This window comes from Benincasa hispida, chromosome 9 (genome assembly GCF_027475165.1).
Source record: "Benincasa hispida cultivar pf3 chromosome 9, pf3_genome.v1.1, whole genome shotgun sequence".
Classification (NCBI taxonomy): domain Eukaryota; kingdom Viridiplantae; phylum Streptophyta; class Magnoliopsida; order Cucurbitales; family Cucurbitaceae; genus Benincasa; species Benincasa hispida.
In genome coordinates, this window is record NC_143486.1 from 86938276 (window position 1) to 86962789 (window position 24514).

Consider the following 24514-nt stretch of genomic DNA (forward strand, 5'->3'; position numbering starts at 1 on the left):
ATTTTTAGCTTATTATATTTTTCCTTTAGTAAAAATGATCATTTTAAATTTGGAGTGTCATTCTATAATAGAGATGAGCAATAACAATTTTGTAGTGTTACATTTAGGTAGTTGTGGTACCCTTTCTTTTAAACTTTTTTTTAATGGATTGAATTTAAATTTCTTTAAGTTGCCTACATACCCTTGAAGAAAGGGATCAAGTTATGTCGTAGTTCAACTTTTTTTTTTTTTTTTTTCATCATTCACCTTTTAAGTTCATATTAGCTAGGAGTATCATGTAGTTTAGGCTTTTAAGGTAAGGAGCATTTTTATTGCATTTCAGAAGCTTTTATTTTCATTATAACGTTGATTATCACATTTGTTTGTAGGATTGGTCAATATGATGAGTTTTGGATTCACTGCCAAGGAACCTTCTGTATTTATAACAACAGACAATTTTCTCTTCATGCGTGAATAAACAAGACTATGAATCTTCTCGTCATTGTTTGCTTCACCAAATAATTTTACCTTCAAGGTCTCTTCTTTATTTTATGTTGATCACATGTCACTTTGAGACAATCAAAAGCAGATATTGATGGCCAATTTTTCTTTGATGTGGAAATGGATGTTAAACATTTGTCTTCTTCTTCTATCGTGGCCATACTCAATCCCTGAAAAATTGATGATTGAGTAGTTGAAGGCTTAATACAATCAAAGAGGAAAGACATTTGCTTGATTTCTTTTGAACTGTTGGCTTCTTCAACATTAATATGAAATAAACTTGCAAAGTTTATTTGGTTGCATCTATTTGTTATTACTGCAATATGATTTGATTGAACTACTTCATCAAGGTCTAGCTCAATCTTCTTTTCTTTAGATAATGTTAAAAGTAGCTCTTTTAGGTTGAAGCATTTCCCATCGGATGATTGATAATTTGGTGATACTTACAATAGTTGGGATCATCAACTTTTTTCATATCTTCCGAAAGTTTCCACTCAGGGAGTTTGATCAATTTCATCTTTAGAAGTTGTTCCAGCATATCAGGGATGTCAGAATCTAGACAAGGATAGATTTTTTCTTGTCTTTCCTTCAAAGTTTTGTGAAGCTTTGTATTTTCTATATGCTTCTTAGTTTTCTTGCATTTCCCTTTTGAGAAATGCTTATGAAAAGTAGCATTAACGACAAAAGATTTTTTATGAGTATCAAAATCGTCATTTCTTCATTTATGCCAAAGACTAAAAATTCTATATCTCCTTGATTAGCAATACTCAACTCCATATTATAGGCTCGAGTTGCCAACTCCTTGAATGTACGAGGTTTTATTCCTTGAAGAATGTAAAGAAATCCTCAATGCATATTTTGATAGCAGACACTTCAGTGAGTCGATCCTTGCTGTTGAAGTTTAGAGCTCTCCGACGATTGGTATAGTCGATAACTGGTTCACCTTTTTGCTGCTTGATGATACGCCTTATGTTATAAAAGCGATTGAAAAATTCTCTTTCAAGTTGCTCCATTGTCGATAGTCCCATGCTTGAGATCTGTATACCCATCAAAGGTATTCCTTTTAGCATTCAAACAAATTACTTGATTATAAATCTCCTCTAGCGCTCGCATTGTCACAAGTTTTGATGAAATGAGCTATATATTGTTTGGGATTACCCTTCCCGTTAAATTGTTGAAACTTTGGTGGTTGATAGCCATTCGGCATCTTGAGATTTTCAGTTCTCTTAGTATAGGGCTGAGGATATAAAAGGATATAGAAAGAGAGTTTTGAGCAAGTCCACCATATTGAGTGGAGTTTACAATCGTATCCTAAAGCTGCTGGCCAGATGGCAGATAATAAAGCAATTGAAGCTGAATGCTACGACTAGCCTTCTTGCACAAAGACCTTTCCTTTGTCTTTCATGGTAGGAGTTTGGCTTGATTAAGTGGCATCATGATTTTCTATTTGATTCTTTTAGAGAAGCAATCTCCTGATCTTTTTCTTCCATTGTTCTTAAAAGTATGTCAATCTTCCTTTCTACTTCAACCATTCTTTCCTCGCTAATGTTTACATCAATCATCATGACAGACTCACGTAAGAATTGGATGTTAAGAGCAAGTTTTCCGAACACAAGATCTTCTGCAGTGGCGATATCAACCCGAGCAGAATTTGTCATGCATCTCATCATCTTGTTTGCATTAACACGTGTTTGACTCATTGTGTTATGAAATCAGCAATTAAAGAATACAAAAGAATGTAAAAGAATAGAGAATCAACACACAAATTTACGTGGTTTACTAACAGTGTGTTAGCTACGTCCACGAAATAGAGGGAGAACAATATTATTAGAGAGTGTTTTCTAAATACAAAACGGTGCATTAAGAGAGTTTAGATAGTGCCATTCTCTAAACCCTAGGGTCATAATCATAAAAAATCATAAAAATTAAATATGTTAAATTTGAATTATGAATAGGTTTTCCAACAAATTGTGTGTTGGACTTCTTTGGATGTCATTGTTTCTTAGAGGGAAAATGATGAGAGGTAGAAACCGTCTCGCCTGGCCTGCCAATTTGTTCACACGAGATTTTAACAAAGAAAATTTAATTCATGCAAATGAACTTGATTTTATTGATTTGTAGCATAAATGCTACAATCTCTAATTTTATCCTTTGATTTTTCGCTCGAATGTATAAACTTTAATCCTTAGGCTTGTTGATCTTTTTGGATGACCGACCTTTAGGCTTGTTGATCTTTGGATCGACATCTGGCGGCTTCTGGGTTTTTGGTCTGTTGATTTTGATCTGAGGGCTGGTGAGCTTGTTCTCAAATTGGGGAGATCAATCTTTAATTTGCAGATGACGAAGAGATGATCAATTTGGTGAAGAAGTGACAATAAATTAATTGGAGAAGAGATGCTCCATTTGTTGGAGAAGTGACGATCTATTCGTTGAGGCAGAGATGCTTAATTTGTTGAAGAAAAGACGGTTTATTCGTTGGAAGAGAGATGCTCAATTTGTTGAAGAAGAGAAGGTCTATTCGTTGGAGAAGAGATGCTCAATTTTTTGAAGAAGAGGCGACATGTTCGTGGGAGAAAATATGCTCAATTTGTTGAAGAAGAGACGATCTGTTTGTTGGAGAAATAATCACCGTTACGTATTAACACCGTTTACTGTTAATACTAATTAATTTCACTTATTGATGACCTAGATAACTTGATCTGAATCCTGAGCTATCTATGAACTTTTGTTTATTCGCGATTGTCCCTTGATTTGCATAGATGAGACTAAGCTTAACATCGTTGCTCAATATGCCTCTACATGAACGAACTGATCATATCGTTTATGACACTTTACAACATTTGTAACAATCATAAAGCGGGTCGTATTCAATAATATCTTTAGAAATAGGTACCCAATCTAATCCAAGTACTATAGATGGTTTAGGCTATTTTACTTGAACTTGATCTAGTTTATGTCTACACATAAAGTCCAAGTATTCATTACAATAGCCAAGAGTTTAAAGTTTATTGGATTTAGAGTTATTAAACAATCAACAACATTTGTCTGCATAAACTTCATATATGTTTATTGTTTACAAACTATGAATTTTAGGATATACAACCCAACAAACTTCCACTTGGACTAAAACTCATAGTGGGTTACAACAAAGTTGAGTGCTGTGAGAGAAAACAAAATACAATAAAATAGGGTATCCCATACCCACAATTTTGATGCTCAATTTTTTGAAGAAGAGACAATCTGTTCGTTGGAGAACATATGCTCAATTTGTGAACAAAAGATAATATATTAGTTGGAGAAGTGATGCTTAATTTGTTGAAGACGATCAAATTATTGAAGTCTTATGGTTTTTGAATCTTCTGAATTCTGAATGGTCAAATTCTCTTAATTCTCTGACTTACGAGTTTCTGACTACCTTAATCTTTGACTGAATCCCTCAATGAATCCATGAAATAAAGGATGACCTCTCTATTTTTATAGAGTTTTGGGAGGCTCTATATGGGCTTAGATCTGATTGACATTAGGCACAACTTTTGGGCTTAGACTTAGATTAATCTATTTATAAATAGATTTTTATTTAAGTTTGACCAAATTTATTTTTGGGCTAACGAGAGAAATAGAAAATTTTAAATTTTTATTTAGAAAAATGGAAAAAAGGTTTCAAAATTATAAAAATAGAAAAATGGATTTTTATAATAGAAAATACTAATTAGTAAATGTCAAAACTAAACTAAAACAACAAAATTAAGTTTAAACGAGAATGCAAAGATACACTGCTTCAAAAATAACTCGAATAATACAAATACACTCTACCTAAACATTTTAGAACCACAAATATACCGTATCTAAATATTCTAGAAACAAAATGCTTCCAACTGCCTATAGAACGCACGTATGCTGAGAAAATGATGACCAGGCGGTGGGGGTCGTTAGAAACTTATGGATATCTACAACGATGGATTTCCTCCAAGGTGAGAAAGAACAAAATTGTTTATATTAGTGAAGTTGTTGTTGCCAAAGGAGTATTTGAAGGAATTACAACTCCATGACGATGTGACTGCTGAAAATATGATTACATTTGATACCAAACCAGTTGTAGGGAGTTTCATCGTATTCATTCCATGTGACCATTTTGCTTATAGGATCTTGAAAGCCAACTTTAAATACTATCAATCCCAGAACATCATTGTTGAAAATGATATTCAAAGTAAAAACAAAAAGCAGGAAACATGTGTGAGCGAAAAAGGTCGGCGACCTAACGAGGGTGGTTGTCAAAAGCTAACTATGACGATGGAATTCAAGAAAGAGTTACTGAACCAATGATCGGAGACATGAGATTGAGAAGGAGAAAAATAGATTTTGGAGGACGGCTAAATGAAGAAGATGAGATTTAGGTTTTTTTTTTTTTTTTTTTTTTTTTTTTGCTATCTAATAATAATAATAATAATAAACTGAACAACAAACATAAAAAAAAAATTGAAAACACTTAAATTTTAATTCCTATTTGTATGTTTCTTTTTAAGTACAACAAACCATTTTTACGTGTTTCTATATGAAAAATTGAAAACATAAAAAATATGAAAAAAATCAAATTAATTTGATAAAAATGTACAGAGATTAAATTAATTTGATAACAATATGTATAAAATAATGAAAAAAAATATTTAGATACAATTAAATTTATAACAAACATTTAAACAAATCGAAAGGTAGTTAGATAAAATCAAATTTGGTAATAAAAGATAAATTCAAATATAAATTGAAGAGAAAAATTAGGAAGTTTTTGTTGATTGTGATTAATTTGATAAGTAATTAGATAAATCTAATTTGATAATAAAATATAAGTTCGAATATATTCGGAGGAGAAAAATCAGGAAGGGAGCTCGTTTATCTACAATTACACTATATTCATAATTCTATTTTTATTTAAGCTTCAACAATTACATTGTATTTATAACTCTATCAACCACAAAACCTATGAAAGAAGCCTAAGAGACATAGTAAAAACAAAGTGAACACTTATTTGTTTGTCAAAAGATAAATTAATGGTATAATAATATAATAAGATGATAATGAATAAAAGGTGATTAAAAAAATATAGAAAATGATAAAATTCAAATGAAACATAGTTTGTTTGATGATAATATGTATAAGGTATTAAGTAAAATCCTAATCAGGATAAAAAAATTTTAATCCGAATTTAAAATAATAAAAAATGAATAATATAATGTAAATCTAAAGATATATTATAAATTAAAATCAAAATGATGATAAATAAATTAAAGATTGATTAATTCTGAATATTTTCGAGGAGTGGTTAAATCAAAACAGATATTAACCGCCAATTCAAATTTCAAAATGGGAGAAAAATCCGGCACCTTTATCTCTTGAATCCGTTAGGTTAAAGTCTCATAATCAACGATTCCATTTATATTATATCTTTATTGAGCATTGATACACGTTCTCATAATAGACGATTCCATTTACACAATAATGATTCCATTTACATAGTATTTCTATTGAGAATTTATACACCATATAATAATTACACAGTACTAAAAAAATGTTAATCGATCATATCAAGGGCAATTTGGAAACTAAAAAATATATGTTATGTGCGCGGTAAGCTTTTGCCAAAAATCTTAATATTTTCATTTTTTTGACAAAAATAAAAGAGTACCACCTAATTTTGCTATTTTCTCCAATTTTCCTTCATTTTAATAAACCTCCGGCTGACCTAGTTCTGGGCCTAATTGCCACCTAGCATAATTTGATTGGACGAGCTAACGTGGCTCGATGGATCAATGTTTAGACAAGTGGTGTCATTTAATTTGCCAATTTTCATATTTTTAATTTTAACTTGGGGACACATAAATTTATAATTGGTCTAAAATTTATTAATTATTAATTTAAATTAATGATGTAGTAATTTGTAATTAGCCAAAATTTCTGAATCTAACACTACCTTTATAATCAAAATATGGTTTTGAGATCGATAACTTTTTTTATTATTTTATTATTTTTTATGTTTTCAATTCTAGTGAAAGATGTCCTAATATGACATTTTCGATACATGAAGGTTACCGTCTACCTCTTTAGTTTACCTTACTCGTTTACTTATATTTTCTCGGACAAATTTTCTAATTTTAAAATTCTAAAACCAACTTTAGAATATAATATATAGTTTATGATTTACTAAAAGTTGCATAACCCTACTATTAGAATTATAATTTAAAGTAATTCATTAATGTTTTCATCTTCCTCACTTACTATTATTACATTTTATTGATTTAAATATCTATTCATATTCAGAATTTTATTTTACTTTTTGAAAATACTGTTCAATTTTAGTTTTATTTCTTTATTTGTTAATTTTATTCAAAATTCCTCAGTTGCAACAGGTTGTAAAATATCTAGTTATAATAAAGAAGAAGAAACTGTGCCAATCATTTTGGATTAAGCTTAAGCACTGAAGTGACGACGGAGCTTATACCGATGGCAGCCCACGCCGCCGCCGTCCGTCTTGCATTGGCTTCTCTCAAATGGAATTTGCTGCCGCACTGTAATTCCTCATCTCTCTGTCTCTCTCTGTAATTTATTAAAGGAGATTTAAGTAGTAATCAAGTTTAGATTGAAGAGATGCGTTTAATTTTGCCTCTTTCTACAGCTTTAAAGGAAATGCCAATAGCAATTAAGACTGATATTCCAAAAGCTCAAAATGGGAAAGAATCTCAATTATAGGTAGTGAAAATATTATTTTATGAAATTATAAATAAAAGTGATTGGAAGATTTTTTTTTTCCTTTTAGATTTGAAACGTTTCATGTTGGATTAGAGAAAAAATTTTAGGCCCTTTAGTAACTATTAAGTTTTTTTGTTTTTGAAAATTATGTTTATTTCATCCCCATTTCTTATAGTGATTTACATCTTTTCTAAGTACAATGGTTGAATTCTTAACAAAATTTCAAAAACAAAAACGACTTTTTTAAAGTACTTTTTTAGTTGGCTTGATTTTTTAAACAATTAGTGAAAAGTAGATAGCAAAGAAGAAATTTGGAGGTGAAAGTAATATCCATAGCTTAATTTTAATAAACAAAAACAAAAAAACAAAAATTATTAGTTTTTTTTAAAGTATATATATCCCTTAAAATATATGGGATTAAAAATAAAAAAATTTATAAATCTATTGAACGTTGTTAAAGTTCTAAGATTTTACTAAATATAAAACTTAAAAGTTCATAGATCTATAGGAATCTGTTAGATATTAAATTTATCTTCATCCATCAGTCTTTTGGATTAATTGGTGATTTAAAATGGTATCAAAGTTTCTTCTCAAGGTCTTCTGTTCAAAAACTCTTGCAAAGTTGAATTTTACATCTGACAAAAGATTCAATTCTTTTTATATTTATTGAATATGCAAAGGCTTATTTGGATATAAAATTGAGATTTAAATACTATATTAGTCTCTGTTTTTGTTTATTTTAGTCCTTACACTTTCAAATTGTTCATTTTGGTTCATATATTTTCAACTTTGGTTCATTTCGGTTCCTATACTTTAAAAATGCTCATTTTAGTCCTTGTACTTTTAATTTTTGTTCATTTTGGTCGTTATACTACTTAAAAAATTGTCATTTTAGTCCCTTCGTTTTCATATTTAAAGGATAAAACTTTTTTTTTTTTTTTTTTTAAGTGCAATGACCAAAATAAACATTTTAAAAGTATATGGACCAAAATGAAGTTGAAAATATAGAGACCAAAATGAACAAAAACCAAAAGTACAATTATCAAATTAGTATTTAAACTTAAAATTGAAATCTTAAAATTATATTAGACGTAATTTTAGAAATTTAGAGATCTATTAGATACATACGTGTATAGATGCAAACATACAATTTCATGACTAATATTTTAAGCTTGTATATATATCATTATTACAATTATGGTTTTATTGGCAGCTAAAAAAGATATTTATAATGACAAGTTTTCCTGTCCATAAATATCTTTTACTTGTCATTTATTGACCGTCAACTAATTTAAAAACCAAACTCTAGATGGAAACATTCGAGTTTTTGTGTCAATAAAAGGATGAGTGTTTACAGTTTATTGCGTCAACTTAAGTATAAACATTGATTTTTCTCACAAAACATTTATTTAACGTTTTATAAGTGTCGATGTATGTATCTTTTAGTTGATAATAATTAATTCTAAAATGTAAATAAAAGTTTTACTAATGGTTTTAAATTTTTATGAGGGCCATCTAAACAAAAAAAAAAAAAAAATATATATATATATATGCATTGATAAAGCTCAAATTTATAGTGGTGTAGATATGAATTTGTGCCCCTATCATGAAGATTTGTTCCGACATGAATCTGTTGTTACAGTTGTTATTTCAATGACAAGTTAAGTAGCTTGGAGGACGCTGAAGAGGCAATGCTACAAATGTACTGTGAAAGGTCAGAACAGAAGGATGGTCAACACCGTTCTTGATGTTGGATGTGGCTGGGGTTCGCTCTCATTGTATATTGCCCAAAATTATAAGAATTGCAAGCTAACAGGAATTTGCCATTCAACCATACAGAAACATTACATTGAAGAGCAGTGCCGGTAATTACTCTTGTTTTGACTAAGAATTTCTCTCAGCATCATTACGGTCCACTGTCTCGTCGTCGGTAACCTACACAATCTGTGCGGTCGTTAGTACACTGATGGTACTGGTAAGTCGCTCACACCTATCAAGCTTAACAAGTAATAACTCATGACATGCCAAATTCAAACCTCCATTCTTTAAGTCATGCAAAGCAAAGATCGTGTAACATGAACTAAAAATTTAGAAGTACTTTCTAAAGCAAATTAAAACAACCATGAATACTTATAGGGCTAATTGCATAAATAGAATTCAAGCCCAAAATAATAAAATATGTAGTACAAGAATAAAATAATTGCATATATAAATAAAAATGGTAAAAGACTAAAAAAACTCATGCCTAGCCATCATTTTGCTCGCTTCTTCCCAATTTTTTCAAATTAAAAGAGATATCAGTGATAGCCATTGATAGCTGCTATCAGCTGCTGGCTATCACTGATAGCTTCTATCAATTGCTATCGATGATAGTTGCTATCAGCGATAGCTTTCAATTTGAGAAAAACTAATACAATCTTGAAATATTTGCTTTTAATTTACTATTAATTATCAGTAGCTATCATTGATTCACTTTCATCAATTGGAATCAACCTTGAAATATCAATTGTAAGGCTATCAATGGCTATCAATGACAGATTTATAAATAATGATCAACTTTGAAAGAAGACCAACAACTTTGAAAGAAGACCAACAACTGTGATTACCATAGTACTACCACTAATAATCTTTTATCATGACTTTTACTAATAGCAACTATTAGTCGCTACTGATAGACTTTCATCAATTAGACTCAACCTTGAAATATTAACACTTAAGGCTATCAATGATAGACTTCTATAATCGGTTATCATCTTTGAAAGAAACTCGATATATAGATATTACCTAAGTTCTATCACTGATATCACTAATATCACTCATGTTGTGGTTATTAGTGATAGCTTCTTTCATTGATAAGATTCTATCAATGATCTCACCGATATCATGCTATCAGTGATAGTTCTCTATCATTGATAACGTGCTATCAGTGGTAGCTTCTATCATGATAACGTGCTATCAGGTAGCTTCTATCATTGATAACATGCTATTAGTATTAGCTTCTATCACTGGTAACATGCTATCAGTAGTAGCTTCTGTCAATCATAGCCACTGAACATCTTTTTGCTCCTTGTCCTTCCCAAACATTTATAAGTCACTTTTCTTTTTGATGATAGCTTCTATCACTGATAAACATGCTATTAGTGATAAATTCTAGGCATTCTACTTACATTTTAGTTCGAGATTCAACTTTATTAATTAAATTCACTAAGTTGGCTATCAATGATAGATTTCTATAAGTAACTATATATATGAAAATATAATAAAAGATTAAGCTATAAATGATAGAAAATATTAGTGGCTTTCACTGATAGACTTTCATTTGCTATTTATATTTATTATTTGTTACTATAATCAAACTTGATGATTGGCTTGCTGGTGCTAAGTCACTTATGAATTGAGTACTTTCAAGTCTTAAGTATGAAACTCAGCCTCATAATTCTTGTGAAAAAAAGGGAAGAAGCAAACATCGGAGAAGTTGGGAAACAAGATAAGACAAGGGAGAAGTTGTCAATTTGGACTCCTAATTGAGTATGGACTTAATGGGTAGAAGCTCATTTCTAGTTAAGTAGGGTTTAATGGAAATCCTAATTGAACTAGTATATAAAGAGAACTTAGGCTATGGTTTCCAATATATCAAAACAATAAGCAATCAATTTTCTTTGAATCCCATCTAGAGAAAGATCTCACTTAGGGAATTCAGAGTTTTAGTCGAGGAAGACAATAGCCATTTAGAGCCATTATCAATTCAGAGTCAATTTGGAGTCATTATCAATTCGTCAATGGAATATGATACGTATATATTCTTGATAATTTGGCACGAATGATCCTAGGGTTTATCTATTCAATATATATATAAAGTAATTATGCTAACAAGTGGTATCATAGCATGAATTTAATGTTGGATTGTTAATTTTATGCATTTTCCATTAGTATTGTTGATTAAATTTTGGTTTCAGTAAAGAATAAAAAAAAACGGCCGACTTACTATAGCAACGTTGTAAATCTCACTGGCGGTAGGTTGGAAACCTCTGAAGTCATTTTTTTCTTCGACGATATGTGTTCTTGCAACCCGTGTTTTTGTCGGTGATATTTGGCATAACCCATCACCGATTATGAATGATGTGTTAGTGATGGATTAAAGTGATTTTTTTTTTTGTTGATTATTTTGATTGAACGTGGTTTCCTAAAGTTTTTTTTTTATTATAGAAAAAAACCTTAGTTCTATTATTGTCAAAATTGAGGAGGTTCAGTTCAACATTCTTGACAAAAGTCCACCAATGTGATGAAATCCACTGGAAAAGGTTAAAGACCGACTGAAGGAGTTGGGTCTCTTACCGCTGCAAGTTTTGCCTATCATGAAATTTGGTCAATGACCGACTGGAGTTGTCGTCGGACGAAGGTATCAGTCAATTACCGATTAAAGTCTTGCCGGTGGTTCTTGGTTTTAGTTATCAGTTTTTTTTATTCTTTAATTCTTAATGGATGACTTTATAAATTCGGTTTTAAATTTGATTAATAATGGAAATGTTAATATTGTCACTGCTTTTTTTTTTTTTTTTTTAACTGAAAAGTTATGTTAGATAATTTTGGACACCGATGATTTTTTTTAAAAAAAAAAATTGATTGAATTCAGTGAACTTATTTTTAATAGTTTGATAATATTGAATTTGTCAACTATTTGGATTAATTGCTGATTGAATTTCTTGCCCGCGTTTCTAAGTTTTCTTGATTAATAATTTGGTGAAATTCTTGAAAGGGTTTCTTAGTTCTTGATTGATAAGTTTGTAAATTAAAATCTACAATTTAATTGTTTTGGTGATATTCACATGTTTATGTTGCTTTAATTGTATTATGTGTATGCAATTATTAAGTGAATTTTGGTAAAGACTATTTGGTGTTCTTCCTCCTTTATTTTTGTACAATAATATTATAATATTATTGTCTTATATTTTAGATTAAATTGTTAAAAAATAATATGTTACCAAAGTAGCCTCTATTATCTAGATCGGTTATGAAATATAAGATATGAATATTAAAAAATTTATGCAGATAATTATCGACTTAAAGGAAAATAATTATTTGGCCAAATTGTGGGTATGCATGTGGTAATGAATATGTGGCAATTATAAGAATTGCTCATGTGAAAAATAGTTGGTCCAAAGAAAGGTTATTTTTTTACAGAGTTTATTGTCAATACTTTGATTACTACATTGAAAGTACCATTTACAGTTAATGTTTTTGCCCAAAGGCTAGACATCACTGTTGTGCTAGGTATCTTGTTAAAGGGGCCCACTACATATGTGAAATTATTTTGTTGTACTTTAATTGTGAGCAAATGTTTTGTTGTTTATTGTTTTCGTTGGTCTTACTCTAATATCTAGAAATCTAAGCTCAATCCCTAAGTTGAATGGATCGAACTTCAAGATTTGGAAGGAAAGCCTAGAGATACTTCTCGGGTGTATAGATTTGGACTATGCATTAAGAACCGATAAACCTACTTCTACTGAGGAACAACTGAATACGGCTTATATAGAGAAGTGGGAACGATCAAATCGCATGTGTCTGATGATCATTAGACACTCCATTCTGGAGTCCTTTCGGGGCTCTATCACGAAAAGTGAAAATACCAATAAGTTCCTAGCTTAAATTGAGAAATATTTTGCTAAAAATGAAAAGGAGGAAGCAAGTAGTGTTTTTACTTTTTTAACTTCCATGAGGTATAAGGGCAATGAGAACATAAGGGAGTATATTATGGAAATGTTCAATCTTGTAGGTAAATTAAAGGCATTTGATATCGAGATAAATTTATGTACCAACAGATGCTCAGACATCTTATAACTAATACATACAGGCATTTGTGGTTCATTCCCTATGACTTCTTGGAATGGACACAATATTTTATAACGTTCATAGATGACTATTCAAAATATGGGTAACAATCTTTGGACGTTTTCAAATATTTCAAAACTGAAATTGAACTTCAACTTGGAAAGAAAATTAAGGCTGTCAAATATGATATGGTGGTGAATACTATGATAAATATGACAGATCAGGTGAACAACGTCCTAAGCTCTTTGCCCAATTACCTAGAGAAATGTGGAATTGTCCCACAATACACTATACGGGGCAAACCCAACATGAATGGTGTGGCAGAAAGACAAAATAGAACACTTAAGAATATGGTAAGAAGTCTGATTAGCCATTCTTCTTTATCAAAATCTCTCTAGGGTGAGACACTAAAGGCTGCAACATATATCCTCAATAGGGTACCTAGTAAAGCAATAGTTAAAAGCCCTTACGAACCATGGACACAAAAGAAGCCTCATCTTCACATATGGGGTTGTTCAATTGAGGCTAGGCCTTACAGATCTAATGACAAAAAATTGGATTCAAGAACTATTAGCTATTTTGTTGGGTACTCTAAGCGCTCTCAGGGTTTCAAATTTTATGATTCCACTTCTAGATCATTGTTTGAGACATAAAATGCTAGATTCCTTAAGGATGTTGAGTTTAGGGGAAGGTAACATAAGGAAAGTTGTCTTTGAAGAGGAATTAGTTTCTTTTCCTAATGTGGTTTTAGATGATGTTCAAGTTCCAATTCCTAACATCACTATCGAATCAATTATAGATCAAGACAACATTGAAGTCGCCATTGTTGAAACATAAGAAAAGTTGTCTTTGAAGAGGAATTAATTTCTTTTCATAATGTGGTTATAGATGATGTTCAGGCTCCAATTCCTGACATCACTATCGAACCAATTATAGATTAAGACAACATTGAAGTCTTCATTGTTGAACCTGGGATTCAAACTCAACAACCTCAAAAAGTGCCATTAAGGAAATCTACTAGAGAGAGAAGAAGTGCAATTCCAGATGATTATATTGTGTTTCTTCAAGAACAGCAGGATGATGTGGGCATAATGGAAGATGATTGTTAGGTTTTTAAAGGATGTATATTTTTTATGTTATTTTCCCCCAAAATTATGTTGATTATTTACTTTAATTGCTAATTTTGTAGGACTAAACGATCCCTAAAGCATTTTGGAGTCATTACAAGAAAATTGTGTCAAAAAGATAAAAATGATCAACAAAATCAACAAATTGAAGAGAATCGAGTAAACACTTAGGAGAGCATCGAGTAAGGCTGTTGGATCATCAACCATCGAGTATTTAGCAGAATACTGTCAAATAGCATCAAGTAAAGACTATCGAGTATTCAACCATCTTCCATCGAGTCATCGAGTTTCGTTTGATTCATCTTCCATCGAGTTAAGGCAATCGAGTAAAGAGCATCTCGAGCGTCGAGGATCGTGTATTGACCATCGAATGTCGAGGAGCAAGTATTAAACAGAAAAACTTGACGCGCTTGTTCTTTTTTCTGGATTTACCGTGATCCATCTGCACACTTTGCGATGATTTCCTGTTGGTATAAATGAGTTCAGATCTTCAGAAGATGCGAGGAGAGATATCATTTTTTTTTAGAAAATCCATCATTCTCTAGAGAGAAAAACTTAGAAGAAGAAAAAACCATTTTTTTAGAGAGAGATTCCGATTTCCAAGTACGATTCTTGTAATTTTCTGTGAGATTGAGTCGATTTGTACTCAGACTTGTATCAACATGCAACTATCAATGGAATGCTTAAAGAACTTCAATCTCCATGAGTAGGTAAATCTTTTTCTTGGGGTACTATGTAATTAGGCATTTTCTTGAGACTTTTCTTGAATTTTCTTTCATATAGTTACTTTCTTTTGAATGTTCTTGCTGAGATTTAGAATAAACTTGATTAAGATTGAATTGAAGAATCAAGATTAATCAATTTTTGTATGCAAAAATTACATGGTTCTATAACAAAATTGTAATTGTAGTTGCAAGAATTAGTAGTCTTAATAGAAAATGTGGACTTCTTTTCCTCTTTTCTTTAAAAATTTATTAATTCAGAACATTCATGTAATCAATCTTGAATTTTTCAATCTTTTGATTTCAAGATTGGAATAGTTAAGAAAACCCATGAGTTCAATACAATTTAGGGATTAGTTGTGAAATGTCTTTAGGAAACAATTAAGACCTAGTTTAGGGTTAATTGTGAAATTAGCCAACTAAGGCCTTAGGAATTTATTCTTAATAGTCAATTTTTAGGCCAATTATTTGCAGTTCTCTTAGGATTGACCTCTTACTTCCACTAATACTATGTGTTAGTCCTAGTTGTAGTAGAGTTTAAATAAATTTCATTTATTTTGGGTAGATAGAATTAACGACACCTACTTTATACCGAACAAATTGACACTATTGCCGGGGAACCGTGTAATTGGCCTTTTAGAATTTTGAATTCCTTCTAAGAAGAAAAATAAAATAACAATAATAAAAAAAATCATTAAAAAATAGTTAGTTCATTTTAAGCTTTTCTTTTGTGTATGACCCGCTCCTCTCGGAGTTTGCTTTGTGATTTGATTTTAGATATTGACCGTGAGGAAAGAAGATTACTAAGGGAAAGAACTAGAAGAGAGAAAGAAGAATTTGAAGAGTTTGATCAAGAAGAAGAACAACCACAACCAACCACCATGGGCGAAGCAAGAGAACAAACTTTGTCTGAGCTAGTGGAATCGGATTATAATCAACAACTTCTTTGCATTGTATACTTAGAGACAACTGTCCCATTTAAACTCAAACCGGGACTAGTACATTTACTTCCAACTTTCAGAGGGCAACCCAGTGAAGATCCTCACAAGCACATAAAAGAGTTTCACCTTGTTTGTGATGGGATGCGTCCTCATGGAGTGACACGAGAGGCAGCTCAACCTTAGAGCCTTCCCCTTCTCCTTGAAGGATGTGGCTAAGGATTGGCTATACTACCTACCAATGGGTTCTATTACTACGTGGAGTGGGTTGAAAAAGAAATTTTTAGAAAAATTCTTTCCGGCATCTAAATCTCATAACATAAGAAAAGAGATTTATGGAATTAAACAAAGTGTAGGAGAATCTTTGTATGAATATTGGAAAAGATACAAACAGTTATGCGCATCTTTTCCACACCATCAAATTTCTGAGCAATATCTAATTCAATACTTCTATTCAGGTTTAATCCCGTCTGAGAGAAACAATATAGATGCAGCCGCCGGTGGAGCTCTAGTAGACAAAACAACTGATCGAAGCAAGCCAACTCATATCAACCATGGCGGAGAACTCTCAGAATTTTGGGACAAGGACTCTTGATAACTTTGTTGTTCCATCTAGTGAGGTAAGTGAGCTTAGATCACAATATCTAATCTAGTGTCTCTTTTTATTCAGGTAGCCCAATGAGGCCTTCCTCAAGTCAAACCATGTGGAGCATGTGGATTAGTTGGTCACAATTCTGAGGCTTGCCTACAAGCCTAAGTCAATGCCATTGGTGGATTTCAGAGAAAATACGACCCCCATGGACAAACATATAACCAAGGATGGAGAGATCATTCCAATTTCAAGTGGGGATCTCAAGGGCCATATGAGAACTGTAACCCACCATCTTCCTCAAGCTCCACAGGTATGTCTTTAGAAGACGTAGTAAAAACTCTTGCTAACCACTCATTAAAGTTTCAACAGGACATTCAAAATTTGCAAAAGGATAACATTTAACTTCATCAAGAAACCAAGCAACTTCAACAAGACACTAAATCCTTTTAATAAGAGACTAGACAAGGCTTAACAAACTTGTTTACTTAAATCACACAACTTGCAACTGTGGTAAGCAAGCTTGAGAGTAAATCTTCTGAAAAGCTTCCCGCTCAACCGGAGCATGCAAACGTAAGTGCGATCACTCTAAGAAGTGGTAAGAAAATCCCCTCTTCATCTCAAGATGCAACCCCAGTTCAATCTTCTCCCAAGAGGCAAGAAAATGTAATGAAAGAATAAAAGAGTAAGGTAAGTGAGCCAAAAGAGACTCCTATTTTTCCTAAGGTATGTGGTTATTCTCCCCTAAGATAGAGCCGTATGTACCGAAGGCACCATTCCCTAGTAGACTAGCGAGACCTAAGGTAGAAGATGTTGACCATAAGCTAATTGAGATGTTAAAAAAGGTACAAATTAATATCCCTTTGCTTAATGCAATTCAACAAATACCTAGGTATGCTAAATTTCTAAAAGACCTATGTACTAAGAAAAGAAAAGGGAAGGAAGAGGAGAGAATAACTGTTAGCAAGATCTACTTTGCTTAAAAAAGATATGCCTAAAAAATGTAGAGATCTGGAAATGTTTACCTTACCATGCAAAATAGGAGATTGGATAATCACTCATGCCATGCTAGACTTAGGTGCATCAATGCCCTTTCATGTTTATGAAGATCTAAAATTGAATGGCCTATAACAAATGAATGTTTGCATACAACTAGCGGATAAGTTATATATTCAACCCTCAAGCATTGTTGAAGATGTTTTATTGAGAGTTGGAGAATTAATCTTTTTTTGTAGATTTTTACATTCTAAAAATGGATGAACCTTACTCTACTTCCTCTTCTAATAATCTACTTGGAAGACCTTTCATGAAAACTGCAAAAACAAGAATAGACGTAGATAAAGGGTCTTTATCAGTAGAATTTGATGAAGAGGTAAAATCTTTTAATATATATGATGCAATGAAATTTTCAGAGGAATACTTGTCCCTTTGCTCTATAGACACATGTGATATTTTTGATGAATTGTTATTGAATATAGATGAAAATTTGGATTGTTTGGTTAGCCCCTCTATTGATCTTGATGACGATGACTCTTTGATTGATTATTTTTTTACTTCTAATGAATTGGATTTGAATGATAAATCTTCTAATAATGATGTCGTTGAATCTCAGGTAGAAGGATCAAGCTTAAGGCTTTCCTTTCACACCTCAAATATGTCTTTCTTAGAGATGAAAAAGCCTTTTCAGTGATCATATCTAGAGAACTCACATCTTCTCAAGAATGCACATTGGTGGAAATCTTGAAGATCTACAAAAAAGCAATTGGTTGGACTTTGGATGATATCAAAGGGATAAACCCATCCCTTTGCATGCACAAAATAGTTCAACCTCAAAGAAGGCTAAATTCAACCATGAAGGAAATTGTTCACAAAGAAATTCTTAAACTTCTTGAAACCGGTATAATCTACCTAGTTCTAGATAGCCAATGGGTAAGCCCCATACATGTGGTACCAAAGAAGACCGACCTGATTATTGTGAAGAATGAAAAAGGTGAGATGATTCCAATGAGAGTGCAAAATGGTTGGAGAATGTGCATAGATTTCAGAAAACTAAACGAGGTAACAAAAAAGGATCACTTTCCTATTCCTTTTATTGATCAAATGGTTGAACGGTTAGCTGGGAAGCCATATTTTTGTTTTCTTGACGGTTTTCTGGATTCTATCAAATACCTATAGCACAGAAGAACTAAGAAAAGACTACCTTTACTTGCACATATTGTACTTATGCATTTAGAAGAATGCCATTCGAGCTATGTAACGCCCCAGGTACGTTTCAAAGATGTATGATGAGCATATTCTCTTATTATGTTGAAAAATGCATAGAAATTTTCATGGATGATTTCACTGTGTATGGTAGTTCTTTTGAAGATTATTTGCACAATTTGAGTTTGATTTTGAAAAGATGCATAGAAACAAATTTAATTTTGAATTATGAAAAATGTCAGTTTATAGCTTCTCATGGAATAGTATTAGGAAAACTTGTATCATCTAAAGGCATAAAAGTTAATAAGGCTAAGATGAATGTCATAACTAACCTTTCCTATCCTGAAAATATTAGGGAAGTCCACTCTTTTCTTGGTAGTGCAGGATTCTACATGAGGTTCATTAAAGACTTTTCCAAAATTGCACTGCCTCTATCTAGCCTTCTTCAGAAAGATATCGTATTCAATTTCAACAAAGAATGCAAGGAAGCTTTTGACACACTTAAGGAGAAGTTGACATCAACTCTAACCCTTCAACCACCTCGATGAGACTTACCATTTGAAATCATGTGTGATGCTAGTGTTGGGGTTGATGCTCTAAAATCTCATGTCCTATAGTTTGTATAAACGCTTGTGTTGTTAATATATGATATTTACTTCACATCTTGTATTTTTGCTCAGTCACTTGTTTTATTTGTTTACCACAAACCAATAAACATAAAATCCCTGGTTATTTGTATGTGACTCAAGCATGTATGTGGTGACATACAAGTAGATCATGTCTTGAGTGATAACCAAAATGGTCTATAGTATATGGATATAGGAGGGAAACCTTATCCTGGTAACGCTATGGATGCGGCCCGCTTTGTGGAATGGTTACACTTGTCACAGATGGTCTAATCCTGATCATTCGTGTTGGGGACATGCACGAGGGGGGGGGGGGGGGGAGGAAGGGGGCGTCCTATACAAAGAGTTTGTATAAGACTTGGCCACGAAGTGTAAACGTCTCGTTATATAACGCTGTTCATGACAGAGACTTCACTTCACTAGGATGACCATAGGTAACATGACCTCAATCCTGAGTGAGTTAGGAACTCCTGCCATTGAGGATGTTCTTTGATTTGTATGGGTGCGAGTGGCCAGGTCGCCGATTCAAACCTACCATTTTGGGGATTCTTCTTATTTGGGAGCTGAGAACTCAGTTACACAAGATGAAATTCACTCCTTCACCGAGGTAGGGGTAAATAGATAGATGGCTCCCTTAAAGGCTGATTCCGGGGCTTGAACGATGTGGCACCACACACCTTCTCTTGGCCCGTAGGTGATCACACATAGTTGGACTATGTTGTATTGTTCATTAGAGAAATCAGTGGTACTTAAGGAGTGAGATGTAACTATAGGGGCAAAATGGTAATTTGGCCCAACTTTACTTATGAGCATTTGTGAAGGGTCATCGTACTCATGATTGGTTATATCCGGTGGACACAGAAATATATCTGTAGTAAGAAGAGTTCAGCTGTTGGTCTTTAGTGGAATACCTGATAGTTAACGGATGGTGGATCTCGTGGCTAAAGAGTTTAGTCAGCTATTCACGTACCATTGAAGCTTCGAGCCACAGGTCCATTAGATCCCCTGGATAGCTTGGATAAAGTTGATAACTAGTATTTGGGTTAATTTGAAATGTTCAAATTGACAAGAGGAAGTTCGATTATATATGATAAATTTGGATTGGTTAATTATATTTGATATAATTGGCTAAATGTATGAGATACATTATTTTGGAGGAAATTAGATATAAATATGATTTATATCAAGTAGAGGAGAAAATACTATAGTAGATATGTGATATCAAACTATAGGATATAAATATAATATGATTATATTTATTAATTAATTAATTGGTTAATTATATGATAATTAATCCAAAATTCACGTTCGAACGTGGGTTAGTGGGCAACGTCGATTATGGTAACCGATGAGTTAAAATGAAAAAGTTTTTCATTTTTGAATCATTCAATCGATCATCCGTCAATTCGCCCAAAAAGAATTTGGAAGCGCGCGTTAGTGAAAGTAAACGATCGCTCGAGAGCCTATACGATAGTTGCTCTTTGTCTAGACGATCGTCTACCTTGAGCTAAACGATCGCACGCTATTTCCTACACGATCGGATAACTTCTCTAAACTATCGTATAGTGTGTCGGTTTTACTAAACGATCGTGTTTCCTAAATGATCGTTCAGTAAATTCTACACGATTGTATAGCTCCTCCTAAACGATAAGCACTTCTGCTATGCGAAATCATTATTTTCCCTCCAACTTGCTTATTGCCTACACGATTTTTGTTTCCTGCTTCCTCTACCAAATTCACAAAAGCCCATCCTTTGGGTTTTTCACTCCAAGAATACCTGGGGCTCTTTAATGGTGATGTCATCCTCATTGCGATCGTGAGTTCGCGTTGTTCGTTCTGCTGCAGTCGACGTTTCCGCCAGGGGTTGGTAGATCGCATGAAGGGTTTCCACTGCATTGGAGTTCCAGAGTGTGAAGATTGTCTTCAACTGGTATAGAACTCTGTCCCTTTGTTATTTTGTTGTCCGTAGCATGCCGTTAATTAGAGTTTATTTGCATAACTATATGTGTTGAATGTATAATGTTATATTTCAGTCACGGTGAGATCGGAGCAATCCGAACGCGCTCATGAAACTCTTAGATATGAGATCCTTCAATTGGTATCAGAGCTAGGTTCTGATACTCCGATTTTATCTGTTGCAACGAAATAATATTTACATTCATGGTGGGTGCATTTCTATGTTGTTTAATTGTTAAATATGCTGTGGATGTGTGGGATTAATGGAGTTTTCAGGATGATAAGCCTCGGTTTGATTTAAATCCTTTTACATTTGCGATTGTTTGTAAAGGCCCCTGCATTTTTGGGCATTAATAATCGTTATCAAGTATGTATTCAAAGTTTGTTTTAAGTTTTGAGTCGTTCGTCAAAGTTCTGGGCAAGCGTTGCGACTCTTCGAGGAAGGAGATGATCTAGGGTTGATCGCATCGTGCAGAAGATGTTCTACGCGATCGCTGTGGATCGCATCGTAAAGATGAAGGAGTACGCGATCGCTATTAAACGCATCGGTTAAACGATGGGGTATGCGATCAAGAGTTGATCGTATCGTATTGATGATCGGGTACGCTATCACTGAGTATCATTTAAAGTGCGCGCGCTAGACGACCGTTTAAGTCAGCAAGCTTCATCGCTTAGTAACTGACTAAACGATCGCTTAGTAACGCGAGGTAAATCATTTACCTGTCGTTACGTTACACGATCACATAGACGATTAGGCTTCGCAGCCTCGTCGTCTACGCGATCGTTTACTAATGCTTTTATCGTTTAGTGCGCGCTGAACGATTGTCTACCTACTAGAGTTTGCTACATGATGAAGACCTCCTGGCGGTTCAATACCTGGTTTGCCTGTGAACCGGTTTGCTCGATGAAAAATGTAATAGATAGGATTTTTTCATTCTGAATTTTTTAAAGGCTCATCCTAATCCATTAATCCTTTGATTATTACATGCGATGTATGTCTTTATATGTCATATGGTATGCACATATAGTAAATCCCACCTTAGCTTATGCAATGGTCATGCATCATCTCTTTATTATAATTGTTATAATTTAGATAAGCATGATTTTAATTATGTAAGAGCATGCTCATGCATCATATAATATAAGAGTTATATTTATGCATGCATTAAAAGTATTGACATGCATCATCTTTATATTATAATTGTTATAGTATAAGGGTGAATGATAGCATGTTTTCTTGGATTTTACGCGTTATATAAAAGTTATATATAGTAATGACCGGACATTGCATGAAGCATGACACATAGGTTACTTTATAAATGTTATAAATGCCTCGTTGTGCGAAATGGTTTTAGTTGTTTATTTTTAAAAGTTAAAGAGAAATTAGAACTAAAAGAAAAAAAAAAAGACATGCATGCTCACTTAGGTTTAATTCATGGTTTTAAAGTGTTTAGAACTTGGATCACATAAACCTAAGATCACGGTTCTAATACGATTAGCAACCTTAAGGCTTTAATCTTTTAATCAGTTTAATAGGATTAAATTGACTAATAAAAGGTTAAAGTGTAGTAAATCTATCTATAAAGGACCTTTTGTCTAAGGCGGGTTTTGTCTAGGCTGGGGTATTTAAGTTGACAGAAACGTAACACCCCTACCTAGGAACTTACCTAGAAAGGTGAATTAGATAGATTTGATGCATGCATACAAGTAAAGGACAATCCATTAAAGTGTTTAAATGTGACTACTTGAACTTGTTCATGTTTCATAGACAAACGTTGTTTATGAGTAGAGTTTAAAAAGACGACTTAGACTAAAATCAGTAGCCGGATTGTCTAGGTTAATGGATCCTTAGGTAGAACATTCAGTGGGAGGTACTTGGGGCATAAGATGCTTCACTTAAACCTTTCACGTTTCTCCTAAATAGTCCACACCGTGAGATCTATCCTCGGCCTCATGGCACCTTTGGCGTGTCCCCCCAACGGATGGTGTTCGAGTAGGTCAATATCAAGGTGGATGGAGAGAGTGTTCATAGTAAGTGGGAGCGGGAAGTGAGACAGCATATCCCTCGATCTCCCTCGTTAGGTTGAATAAAGTTACTGCGCATCGCCTCGAGGCACCCTGGGAGTGTCCCCCTAAAGGATGACAGTTTTGCGCGTTTCCTTATTTGATCTCCTGTAAGAGGATAAGGTAACTTAGTCTCTTGTCTTAATCTGCTTCTTCCCTATAGTGGGCTCATTAGGGTGAGACTCTGACACCGAAAGCGAGGGGTTACACTAACGCGGAATAGTTAAAGGTTAACAATTCTAGACCGAAAAATGATGGATGTTAGGTTCAGTTTCAAGAGTATGTTTTGCCTAATGGTTGAGAATTTCTCATCCCAGTGAAGGGGCAACTCCCCATCGGTGGCGTTTGTCCTCCCTCACTGGGGCATCATTGCAAAATAGAAGTCTATAATTTTGGATACTTGAAACTGTTTTGCAAAATTGATTGGTTTAAAAGTGGTTTAGCAAAATCTAATAAAGTTTTGTTCATATTTTCAGCAACATTTTCAAAATGGCAATAGCCACGTTAGCATTGCTAAGTGTTGAAAAATTTACTGACGATAATTTCGCAATATGGAAACATATGATCACGACGATCCTAATCATCGAGGATCTTATGTTCGCTCTCACGGAGGCTTTTCCTCCTGTTTCAGTTCCAAATATCGCTTGAAATGTTCGGGAGGCATACGAGCGATGGACAAGGGCGAATGAGAAGGCCCGAGCCTACATCTTGGCAAGTCTTTCTAAATTCTTGGCCAAGAAACATGTTTTGACAACCGTCTGAACAACATGAGGCTCTTAAATACATATTCAACTCCAAAATGCAAGATGGCACCTCTGTTCATGAACATGGGCTAAACATGATGGTCCACTTTAATGTGGCGAAGTTGAATGGGTTTACCATCGATGAGGGCAGCCAGGTTAGCATAATCCTGCATTCTTTGCCGGAGAGCTTCCTGCACTTTTTTAGTAATGTGATTATTAACAAAGTGAAATATAACCTTACAACTCTCCTCAACGAGTTTCAGACATACCAATCTTTACTGAAAAGTAAGGAGAGGCAGAAGGGTGAGGCAAATGTTGCTTCATCCTCTAGGACGTTCCATAGAGGTTCGACCTCAGGAACGAAGTCTGCACCTTCTACTTTTAACTCTGCAAAGGGGAAGAAGAAGAAGGGTGGTAAGGGTAAAAGGAACCTGCTAACCTACAGCCTGTCGCCCCAAGGAGGCGTCCACAAGTTGCAAGGGAAAGTGTTTCCACTA

At 33.4% G+C, this 24514-nt stretch overlaps 1 pseudogene; it reads left to right on the forward strand.

Moving 5' to 3' along the window:
- The first annotated feature begins 15780 nt into the window (after positions 1-15780).
- LOC150034149 (uncharacterized) lies at positions 15781-16432 on the forward strand (annotated as a pseudogene).
- Positions 16433-24514: the final 8082 nt, after the last annotated feature.